The sequence below is a fragment of the Vicugna pacos genome, unplaced genomic scaffold (assembly GCF_048564905.1).
Source record: "Vicugna pacos unplaced genomic scaffold, VicPac4 scaffold_192, whole genome shotgun sequence".
In the NCBI taxonomy this organism is placed as follows: Eukaryota; Metazoa; Chordata; class Mammalia; order Artiodactyla; family Camelidae; genus Vicugna; species Vicugna pacos.
In genome coordinates this window covers 1,429,286-1,442,398 of record NW_027328871.1, presented here as the reverse complement: position 1 = coordinate 1,442,398, position 13,113 = coordinate 1,429,286, and positions in this window count along the sequence as shown.

The following is a 13,113-nucleotide window of genomic DNA, read 5'->3' as shown; positions in this document are numbered from 1 at the left end:
AGACATATAATAAAGATGGCCAGATTCAAGGATAAATAAATGATTCTAAAGGCAGCAAGTGAATCTCAAACAGAGAGTTACAAGGAAATCCCCATAAGGCTCACAGCTGATTTCACAAAACAAATACTACAGAACAGAAGGGAGTGGCAAGATAAATTCAAAGTCCTGAATGAAAACAATTATATACATTAGGATACTTTAACCATCAAGGCTATACTCTATGATAGAAGAAGACATAAAAGATTTCACAGACAAAAAAAGCTACAAGAGTTTAGCAACACTAAACCCATGCTAAAAGATATATTGAAAGTTCTACTCTAAAAAGAAAAGCAGCAGGATGCTACAGAAATGTGAAACTCACAGCTGGAAAAGAGATAACTCATAAGCTACTAATAAAATAAACACAAAATTTTAAAACAAGACATAGAAATCATTGAGAGTGGGAGAGGAAGGCAGGAAAATAGAGAATTTTTCTGGGGGTCTTTCATTTTAAAATATTTTGTTCTTGGTAGGATGGTTTTGAGATCATGTTACTATCAGTTTAATAAAATCAGTTATAGTAATGGTCTAATAGACTGTATAAAAGGGCAAAAACAAGACAAAAACATATTCAGGGAGTCACTAAAACTAAATAAAATTCATGATAATACAAAGGAAAATGACCAAACCAGAAAAGGAAGATTAAACGAACAAAGAGGAAACAACAAATCAACTGGAAAGATAAGGTCAAAATGGCAATAAACACAAACATATCATCGATTATTATAAATGTTAATGGACTAAATGCTCCAGTCAATGTCATTGAGTTGCAGGCTGGATAATAAAGCAAGAACCTTCAATATGCTGCATACAAGGGACCCACTTCAGAGAGAAGGGAACATATAGATTGAGAGTGAAAGGATGGATAAGGGTATTCCATACAAATGGAAAAGCCAAAAAGCAGGTGTTGCAGTACTGAATTCAGACAAAACATTCTAAAACAAAAGTCATAAAGAAAGATAAAGAAAGACATTTTATAATAATTGATGGAGTGATACAAGATGAGGCTAGCACACTCGTTAATACATAGGCAACAAATAGAAGACTACCTAAGTACATGAAATAATTAATGACAGATATAAAGGGGGATAGTGATGGGATTCTAATTATTGTTGGAGATTTCAACACTGCATTAACATCACTGGACAGATCATCGAGATCAAAAATAACTTAAGCAACAATGAAGTTAAATGATACAATAGAAATATTACACTTGGTGGATATTTTCAGAGCATTGTACCCCCCACAAAAAAGTACAAACATTCTTTTCAAGTGCACGTGGAACTTTTCCATGATTCATCATATACTTGGGCATAAAAGAAACCTCAGCAACTTTAAGAAGATAGAAATTACCTCAAGCATCTTTACTGACCAGAATGCCATGAAGCTAGAAATCAACAACAGAGAAACAAAGGAGAACAAAAGGAAAACATGGGGATTAAACAATATGTTATTAAAAAATTATGGGTCAAAAAAGAAATCAAAGCTGAAATGAAAATTTACCATGGGACAAAAGAAAATGAAAGCAAAACCACACAAAATTTATGGGACACAGCAAAAGTAGTGTTGAGAGGGGAGTTTATAGCAATAAAGACCTCAGAAATGAAGAACAACCACAAATAAACAATTTAACCTATCAGGAGAATGAACTAGAAAAAGAAGAAAAAAATACCCAAAGGCAGCAGAAGGAAGGAAATCATAAATATTGGGGAGGAAATAAATAAAATAGAGTTTAAAATGACCATAGGAAAAATTCAACCAATCCAAAGGCTGGTTTGTCTAAAAAGTAAGTAAAAAGGACAAACCTCAGGCCAAACTCAAAAACAAGAAAAGAGAGACAGCACAAATTGCCAAAATATGAAAGGAGAATGTAGAATTTACAACTAATAAAATAGAAATACAGAATATCACATGAGAATATTATGAAAAGTATATTAAACCAAACTTTATAACCTAGAGGAGATGGACAAGTTTCTGGAAACATACTGTGCACCAAGACTGAATCAAGAAGAAACTGACCCCTTGAACAAGCAGAGCACTAGAAATGAAATCAAAATAGCAATATAAAACCTCCCTACAAATAACAATCCAGGACCGGACGGCTTCACTACGGAATTCTACCAAACATGCATAGAAGAACTCATACCTGTCCTTCTCAAACTCTTCCAGAAAATTGAAAAAGAAGGAATACTCCCAAAGTCATTCTATGAAGCCACAATCACCCTGATACCACAACCAGGCAAACACAATACCAAACAAGACAATTATTAGCCAATATCACTGATGAATACAGACGCCAATATCCTCACCAAAATAGTAGCGAAAAGAACCCAAAAACACAGAAAAAATTATACATTATGACCAAGTGGGGATCATGCCAGGGACACAAGGGTGGTCCAACATAGGCAAATTAATCAATGTAATACAGCACGTCAACAAGAGAAAGGACCAAAACCGCATGATCATCTCAATAGATGCAGGAAAAGCATTTGATAAAATTCAACACACACTTATGATAAAAAATCTCACCAAATTGGGCATAGAGGCAACATATCTCTGCATCATAAAAGCTATAGATTACAAACCTACAGCCAGCATTGTACTGAATGGTGAGAAAGTCAAAATCTTCACACTAAAATCTAGGACAGTAAAAGGATGCACACTATCACCATTCTGACTCAAATAGTCTGGGAAGACCTAGCCACAGTAATCAAACAAGAGAAAGAGTTAAAATGATTGCAAATTTGAAAGTAAGTGGTAAAAGTCTCACTATATGCAGAAAATATGTTACTATATATAGAAAACCGTACAAGATCCAGGCAAAAACTACTACAGCTGATCGAAGAATTCAGCAATGTAGCAGGTTACAAGATTAAGTTTCAAAAATCAGTGGCATTTCTTAACGCTAATGATTCAGATAATACTACAGAACTACAGTCAACATGACAGCATTGTATTGGTAGGAAATGATACATACAGTCCAACGGAACAGAATTGAGAGCCAGAAATAATCCCACAAACTTTTGGTCAATTAATCTTTGACAAAGGAGACAAGAAAATACAATGGAAGAGAGACAATCCCTTCAGCAACTGATGTTGGGAAAACTGGACAGCAGCATGTAAATCAATGAACGTAGAACAATCCCAATGAAGCTAGAACACCATACACAAAAATAAACTCAAAATGGATCAAAGACTTATACATAAGACAAGATACAATAAACTTCCTATTGGAAAATATAGGCAAAACAGTATCTGACATACGTCTCATAAATTTTCTTCTAGAAAAAATAAAAGCAAGGATAAACAAATGAGACCTAATGAAACTTACAAGCTTCTGCACAGCAAAGAAACTGGAAGTAAAACAAAAATACAAATTAAGGAATGGGAAAATATCTGAACATGAAACCGACAAAGGCTTGATCTCCAGAGTATATAAGCAGCACATCCAACTGAATAAGAAAACATAAATCACCCAATGCAAAAATTGGCAGAAGACCTAAACAAGCAATTTTCCAAGGAAGACATACAAATGATCAAAAGACACATCAGAAAATGCTCAATATCACTGATTATCAGAGAAATACAAATCAAAACTACAAAGAGGTATCACCTCACACCAATCAGAATGGCCATCATTCTTAAATCACAATGACAAATGCTGGAGTTTCTGTGGAGAATAGGGAATCTTCCTTCACTGCTGGTGGCAATGCAGATTGGTGCAGCCACTGTGGAAAACAGGATGAAGATTCCTCAAAAACCTAGGAATAGGCTTACCATATGACCCAGGAAACCTACTCCTGGCCATAAATCATGAAGGAACCCTAGTTCTGGATGACACCTGTACCCCAATATTTATAGCCAGCACTATTTACAATAGCCAAGACATAGAAACAGCCTAAATATCCATCGACAGTTGACTAGATAAAGAAGAGGTGGTATATTTATACAATGGAATACTGGTCAGCCATATAAAGTGAAAACATTACGCCATTTTCAGCAACATGGATGGTCCAGGAGAAAATCAGTCTAAGTGAAGTAAGCCAGAAAGAGAAAGTAATATACCATATGATATGGCTCATCAGTGGAATCAAAAAAACAAACAAAACAAAACAAAAAAAGCACAAATACAGAACAGAAATAGACATGCAGATGTAGAATACAAGCTTTTGTTAGCCAAGGGGGCGGGGTGTGGGAAGGGATAGACTAGGAGGTCTAAATTTTATAATAGATAAACAGGATTGTACTGTATAGCACAGGGAAATATATAAAAGTTCTTATGGAAGCCCACAGTGGAAAAAATGGGACAAAAAATGTATTTTTGTTCATTGCAACTGCAAAACTGTGCTCTACACTGGGATTGGAGACAATTTTGTAAAATGACAGTAAATCGATGAAAATTTAAAAAAATTAAAAAAAATGATCCTAAATATTACAGGTGTAAATATACATTAGAGACAAAAAGAAAACTATGCAAAAGAGCAGTAAAACCAAAGATTATTTTTGTTTTTTTTAAGATAAGCAAAATAAAAAAAACCTCTAGGTAGGTGCATCATGAAGAATAAAGAGATACCCCAAAGAAATTAAGTAAGGAATAAAAGAAGAGAAATAACAATTGTTACCTCAGATATACAAAAAAGGGATCATTTTGTCAACACTTACATTCGAATAATCTTGACAACTTTGAAGAAATAGACAAATGTCTAGAAAGAGACAGAAATAAGGAGAAACAAATAATTTGAACAAACTATTTTCTAGAAGAAAATATCTGCATTTAAAAAAATCGTTAAATAGAAGTGCAGATTTAAACAAATTGTGTGGAGAACAAAAATACAAAGCATAACTTATACTCTTCAAATTATTCAAAAATAGTGAAGATGTGGGAAACTCCCAAATTAATCCTATGAAGAATTTATCACCCTGATAGCAAAGCCAACAAACAAACTACAGGCAAAGGGAACTTCAAGCCAATAAATTTGACAGATTTTGATGCAAAAATTCTACAAAATATTATTAGCAAACTAAATCCAGCAATGCCAAAAATCAATCATACACCATGATCAACTTGGACTCATGGCAGGGTCACAAGAGAGGTTCAACATGCACAAATCAATCAGTTTGATACACCACGCTAACAAAAGGAAAAGAGAAAATGATGTGGTCATCTCAAAAAATACATAAAAAGTATTTCAGAAAATTGAACATTTTATTCATTAAAACAGCAACAACAGCAACAACAACAACAACAACAATAGGAACAACAACAGAAGCCTCTTACCAAAGTAGGATTCAGGAAACATATCTCAACATAACTAAAGTCATTACTTACAAACCCACAGACAATATAGTATACAAAAGTGAATAACTGAAAGCCAAATTAAGGAATAAGACAAGGATGCCCAATCTCACCATTTCTATTATACACAGTATGGGAAGTCCTAGTAACAGCAATAGGACAAGAAAAAAAGTTATTCAAGTTGAATTGAATGCAGTAAAACTGTTATTATTTTAGATGACATGATAATCTATATAGAGATCCCTAAAGATTCTCCACACCAGAACAACTAAAACTAATAAAGACATTTAGCAAAGTAGCATGATTCATGATTAATATAAAAAACTGTCACATTTCTTTACACTAACAATAAAATATTCCATTATTTTAAAAAATCCATATGAAATCAGGTCAAAACATGAAAAACCTCAGGAAAATCCAACATAATAAAATCTATAGGACACTTATAAAGAAATTTGAAGATGATGCAAAGAAATGGAAAGAAATCTCAAGGTCTTCGTTTAGAGGAATTAATATTGTTAAAATATACATACTACAAAATATGTCTACAGATACAAATTGATTCAGATCGAACTACATGATATTTTCCACAGAACTAAAAACAGTCCTATGATTTGAATGGATCTTAAAAAGGACCAGAACTGCAAAAGAAACAATGAGGAAAATGAACAAAGTTGGATTCATAACCCATAACCCTTCCAGATCTCAGACTATATTACAAAAATTCAGCAATCAAAACAGCACAATACTGGAAAAGAAACAAACATCTATATCACTGGAAAAGAACACAGATGCAGGAATAAAACATCACAACTATGGTCAACTAAAATATGACAAAGGAAACAAAAATATACAATGCCTTAAAGACAGTCTCCAGCAAGTGATGTTGAGAAAGCTAGACAGCCACATGAAAATCAATGAAATGAGAACAATCCCTCACACTGTACAAGAATAAATTAAAAATGTTTTAAATATATGAATCTAATGTGTGACACAATAAATCTTCTGGAATCAAACATAGGTTAAACAAAACAAAAATTGTAGCAAAATTTACTTATGTCACACTCCCAAGCTGAAAACAATAAAGTTAAAATAAACAAGTAGGTCCTAATTAAACTTAAAACTTCTACACAGAAAAATAAACAGAATCAATAGATGAGCTTCCAAATGGGAGAAAACATTAGGAAACATTGCAATCAACAAGAGGCTAATTTCTAAAATACACAGAATGTTCATGCAACACCGTTTTGAAAATCTACAAACAACTCAGCCAGAAAATGAGCAGAAGACAATTCTCAAAAAGAGACACACAGATGACAAACAGGAATATAAAAACGTGCTCACAATGCAAATCATTATACAAAGACAAGACAAAAATAAAATAATGTTTTACCTCACACTAGCGAGAAGGGCTGTCATTAAAATGTCTACAAATAATAAAGACTGCGGAAGGTTGTGGAGAAACAGGGACTCTCCAATGCTGTTGGTGGGAAATAAAATTGGTGAAACAACTTTGGAAACAGTATGGAAGTTCCTTTGAATAATAAAAATAGACCTATCATATGACACAGCAATCCCATTCATGGGCACATAAAGCATAAAACATGAAATTAAAGAATCCTAGGGTAAAACATAAGAAGTACACTCTGATATTGGACTTAATTTGATTCTGCATATGCCTCCTCTGTCAAGGAAAGCAGAAATAAAACTAACAAAATATGATTGTGTCACACTAAACAGATTTACACTGCAGAAGAAATGATCAATAAAATTAACAGTCAACCAACACAATGGTAGAATATATTTTTAAGTGATAATTTACAATCAAGTGTTAATATCCAAAATATATGGCAAACTCTTACCCCAAAACAACATAAAAAAGAGCAAACAATCCAATATAAAAAAAGTCCATAGGAACTAAATAGATAGATCTGAATCAATTTTCTGTAGAAAACATAGAGTAGGCTTTATGACACATAAAAATGTGTTCAGAGTTACAAATTATTAGGAAAGTCATAAACCTAATATGAGACAAGACCCCACACTTTTCAGAAGGCTCTCATCAAAAAGAAAACAAATAGATGTTGGTGAGATTGTGGAGAAAAAGGAACAGCGTGTACACTGTTGATAGGAATGCAAAGTATTGATTCCATTGCATATATACATCAAATTTTCTTCATCCAGTTTTCTGTCAAGGGATGTTGGGTTTGTAGGCCCCTGTCTGAAGGCTCTAGAAAATAAGCCCTTGGGCTGAACTGATAAACAAGCTGTGAGGAATGTCACGTATCCAGGCTGGATAAGTAATGGCCTACTCAATGTATCCAGTATGGAAAGCTGGATAGCCTATGCTGGGTAAGATCGTCAGAGGAGGACAACCTAAGACAGGCAAAGCCGGCTGGATAAGAGATGGCCTACTTAATGAAGATCCGTGGTGAACTTTAAAACAATTCTTGATCATTTAACATCCTGCGCTTACTGCAGGAGCATGGGAACATAAATAGCTTAAGATTATTAACATTGTTATAACCTAGATTATATGTGTGGCATTGTGCATGTCCTATATAAACCCTTCTTCTAAGAATCAAAAAACAGAGAACTGCTTCGCTTCTATCCACACAGTGTTTGTGTGTAAATTATATCGTGCCACTGACAGGGTTAATTTAATTTCTTGGGAGTATCTTAAAAGGATGTTGTATTATATACAATGCTCTTTCCGCACTTATTGTGATGATTGAGTGAGTTTTATTTCTCATTCAATTAGTGTGGCATGTCATCTTTATCGATTTGAATATTTTGAAGTATCCTTAAACCCAGGGATATATACCTTTACTCATATATGTTTATGATACATTAAATGTGTTGTTGAATTCATTTTACTTGTGTTTTGTTAAGAATTTTGGCACATATGTACATCAGGGATAATATTCTATTTATTGCATATAATGTCCTTTCTAGTTTTGTTAAGCAAATAAAGCTCGCATCATAAAATATGTTTGGAACCTTTCACCCCCTTCAAACTCTTGGAAGATTTGGGGAAGAATTGGTGAAAAATTGTCTTCAAATGTATGACAGAATTCACCAGTAAAGTCGTTTTGTAAATTTTTTCTGGCTTTGGAAGTTAGAATTATTGACTTACTCAAAAACATTTTTGCTCTATTATCTTTCTAATTACTTCTTGATTCAGTATTGGAAGACATATGTTTCTGGGTATTTGTCTTTAGTTCTAGGTCATTCAAATCATTGGCTAGTGGTAATTTCTTATGATGCTTTGCATCTCTACAACATCAGTGGTAATATCTTATCTTTTATTTCTAATTTTATTTGAGTCTGTATTTTATTAGCCAACCTAAACATTTGTCCAGTTTATGTTTAAAAGAAACAGACTTAGGTATATTTTTTTCTAGCTTTCCAATTGCATCTCTTGTTATTTGCCATACTCTCATTCATTCAATTTTCTTTTTATTCTTTCTGATTTCTCCTAAATCCATAAGGTGTAAAGTTAAGTAGTGTGAATCTTTGTATTTGATTTATTATTAAATATTTTTTATTTAGTTATTATTTATTTATTTATTTATTTATTTATTTATTTATTTACATGTTTATTCATTTACTTATCATTGAATTATTGCCATTTACAATGTGTCAATCTGTGGTGTATAGCACAGTGTCCCACTACATGCATATATTTATGTGCCTATTAAACATTACTTCACAATATTTAACTTACTGCCCTGTGTCATAAAGAGAAATTTTGAAAAAATTTACTTTTATATATAGAGGAAAAAATTTATGAATCTACAGCTCCCAAATATATCCTCTCACAGCCCCTTTCCATTGTAATCATATAATTGCTTAGTAGATCTGTGAGTTTCTTTCAATTTTGTAGATGAAATCATAGTGTTCTCATCCAAATTTTTTTTTAAGGTTCCCCATATGTCATGTCATGTATTATTTTTCTTTATTTTTCTGGCTTACTTCAATTAGATGACACTTTTTGGGGACATCCATTTTGCTGCATATGTCATTGTTTTATCATTTTTTATTGCAGAAATGTATTCCATTGTGTAAATACGGGATAACTTCTGAATACTGTTATCTGTTGTTGGACAATTAGGTTGCTTCCATGTCGTGGCTGTTGTATATAGCACTGCAAAGAACATTGGGGTACAGGTGTCTTTTTGAATTTGGGTTCACTTTGGTTTATACCCAGAAGTGTGATTGCTGGATCGTATGTTAAGCCTATTTTTATTCTTTTGAGGAATCCCCACCCTGGTTTTCGCAATGACTGCACCAAACTACATTCTTTCCAACAGTGAAAGAGGGTCATCTTTCTCCACAGATACCCCAGGATTTAATGTTTGTGGAATTTTGAATGATGACCATTGTGACTATTGTGAGGTGATACTTCATTAGAGTTTCGAATTGCCCTTCTCTGATAATGATAGTGAGCAATTTTTTTTTCATATATCTATGTGGCATTTGTATGTCTCTATTGGAGAATTGCTTGTTCAGGGCTTCTGCCCATTTTCAATTTGGGTTTCTTGTTTTTTTTAAGTATTATTATTAGTTTGTATGAACTCTTTATATTTTGGAAATTAAGCCTTTGTCAGTTGCACACTTCTACATATTTTCTTTAATACTGCAGGTTGTCATTTTGCTTTGTTTATGGTTCCCTTTGCTGTGCAAAAGCTTATAAGTTTTATTAGGTCCCATTTATTAATTTTATTCTTACATTCATTACCTGGGTAGTCTGTTCTAAGAGATCATTCCTGAGATTTATTTCAAAGTGTTTTGCCAATATTTTCTTCTAGGAGATTTACTGTGTCTTGCCTTACATTTAAGTCTTCAAGCCATTTTGAGTTTATTCTTGTGTATGGAGTGAAGGAGTGTTCTAACTCCATTGCTCTGCATGCTGCTATCCAGATTCCCAAAACCAGTTGGTGAAGAGATGGTATTTTCTCTGTCATATTCCTGGCTACTCTGTCAAAGATTAATAGAACGTAGGCCTGTAAATTTATTCCTAGGCCTTCTATTCTGTTCTTTTGGTCCATATGCCTCTTTCTGTATGAATATCTTGTCATTTTGTTCATTGTGGCTCTGCAATAGTGTATGGAGAACAGGTAGTTTATTCCTCCAGCCTCTTTCTTTTTCATTAATATTGCTTTGGAAATTATGGATCTTTTATGACTCTATGTAAATCTTAGAATCAGTTGTTTCAGTCCCAAAAAGAAAATTTTGGCATAATTTGATAGGAAATCACATTAAGTCTGGGGATTGCCTTGGGCAATATGACCATTTTAACAATTTTGTTTCTTCCATTACGAGACCATTGGGCATCTTTCCTATTCTTCATTCTTTTTTGATTTCCTCAATCAATGTTTTCTAGTGCTCCATGTATATTTCATCACCTCCTTGGTCAGAATTTTTCTTAAGCATTTTTTTGCTTTGGGTGCAGTTATAAAAGCGGTTGTCTCTATAATTTGTTTTCCTGTTGATTCAATGGTAGTGTAAAGAAATGTAATTGGTTTTTTTACATTGCTCTGGGTACCATGCCCAGTTCCTTTTTCAGCCTAAGTAATATTTTGTGAAGCTTTTACAGTTTTCTATATATAGTGTCATGTCTTCCTATCATGACAATTTTACCTCTTCTATTCCAGTCTGAATCCTTTTATATATTTTCCTTGCCTGATCATTGTGGCTAGGAATTCCAAGACTATATTGTATTGAAATTGTGAGAATGGGCAACCTTGTCTTGTCTCAGGTTTTTGTGGGAAGGGTTTCAGTTTTTCACCATTGAGTATTTTGCTGGCTATATGTTTGTCATAAATAGCTTTCATTATGTTGAGATATGGTCCCTCTATGCACACTGTTACAAGAACTTTTACTGCAAATAGGTGTTAATTTTTCTCAAATATTATTTCTGCATATACTGAGATGATCATGTGTTATTTTGTCCTCTCAGTTATTGATATGGTGTATTACAATTGATTTATTTGCATAAGTTAAACCATCCTTGTTTTCCTGGAATGAAGTAACATTACCATGGTGCATAATCTTTTTTTACATGCTGTTGGATTCTGTTTGTTAATACTTTCTTAAGGACATTTACATCTATATTTATCAATGATACTGGACTATAGTTTTCTCTTGGGGTAGTGTCTTTGTCTGGTTTTTGTATCAGGTTGATGTTGGCCTCACAGTGTGAGTTTGGGTGTACTCTTTCCATATCAATCTTTTGGAAGAGTTTGAGGAGGACTGGTATGTATTTTTCTCTGTATGTTTGGTATAATTCCCCAGTGAAGCTAGTTGGGTTTCAATTTGGTTTGCAGATATTTTTTATTTTATTGATAATTCTATTCAATTTCTGGTGATCTGAATGTTCAAATGGTTAATTTCTTCTTGATGCAATATTGGTGGGCTGAATGTTTTCAAAAACTTCTCCATTTATTCCTGGTTATCCATTTTGTTTCCATACTGTTGCTCATGTTATTCACTTATGATAATATGCAAATTTGTTGTACTCTTTTTAGTTTCTCCATTTTCATTTCTTATATTATTTGTGTTCTCTCTCTTTTCTTGTTGGTGAGCCTGTCCAGAGTTTTGTCAATTATGTTTACTATTTCAAACAAGACTTTGATTGTTTTTTTTCTATTTTTTAATGTGTATTTCAATTCTTTCTTCCTTGATCATTCTTATTTCTCTCTTTCTGCTGAGTTTTGGTTTTGTTTGCTCTTCTTTTCATGATTAGTGTACATAGAAACTTTGATTAGTTATTTGAAATTGCTCTTCTACTTTGAGGAGTGTTGTCACAATAAACTTACCTCTTAAGCCTGCTTTAAATGTATTCAATAGATTTTGTGTAGTATTTTGACATATTTCTGAAGATATTTTTTAATTTATTCTTTTACATCTTCACCTCCCCTACTTGTTATAGTACCATGGTGTTTAATTTTCATGCTGTCATTTTTTCACAATGTTTTTCTGTGAAGGATTACTATTTTCATAGTATTATACTCAGAAAAGATGCTTCAAATTGGTTTTATTTTCTTAAATTTGTTGAGGCTTCTTCTGTGCCTGAGGACATAATCTTTTCTAGAAAATATTCCAGGTGAACTGGAAAAGAATGTATATTCTGTTTTGGGGAAGAGTACTGTTTTGAAAATATCACCAACTCTAATTATTTTATCGTATCTTTTTGTATCTTTCTTCCCTTAATAATTTTCTGCCTGAAACACCAGTCTAGTGATGGTAAAGGGGAGATATAGTCTCCGAATGTGATTGTGTTCCCATCCATTTCTCCCTTTTCATCTATTAGTATTTGCTTTATGTATTTAGGTGCTCCTATATTGAGTACATATATATTAATGAGTTTAATACCCTCATTTTTTATTGCTCCTTTAATCATTATTTCATGTCCTTGTTTATCTTTCTCTATGACCTTTCTTGTAAAGTCTATTTTGTGTGAAGTCAGTACTGCTAGTCCTGCTTTCTTGTCATGTCCAGTTGCATGCAATATATTTTCCATCTTCTGAGTTTCAATTAATTTGTGTTCCTCTTACAAATGTGGGACTCTTTTATGCTTCATAATGTAGGGTCTCATTATATTATCCCATCTGACAATATATATCTTTTGATTGAAGCACTAAGTCCATTAACATTTATGATAATTATTGATAGACTGGTGTTTATTTCCATTTTGAACTTCATTTTCCAGTTGATTTGGTATTTCCTTTTTGTTCATTTCATTTTCTTTCTGTTGCTTGATAAGTTTTCTTTTA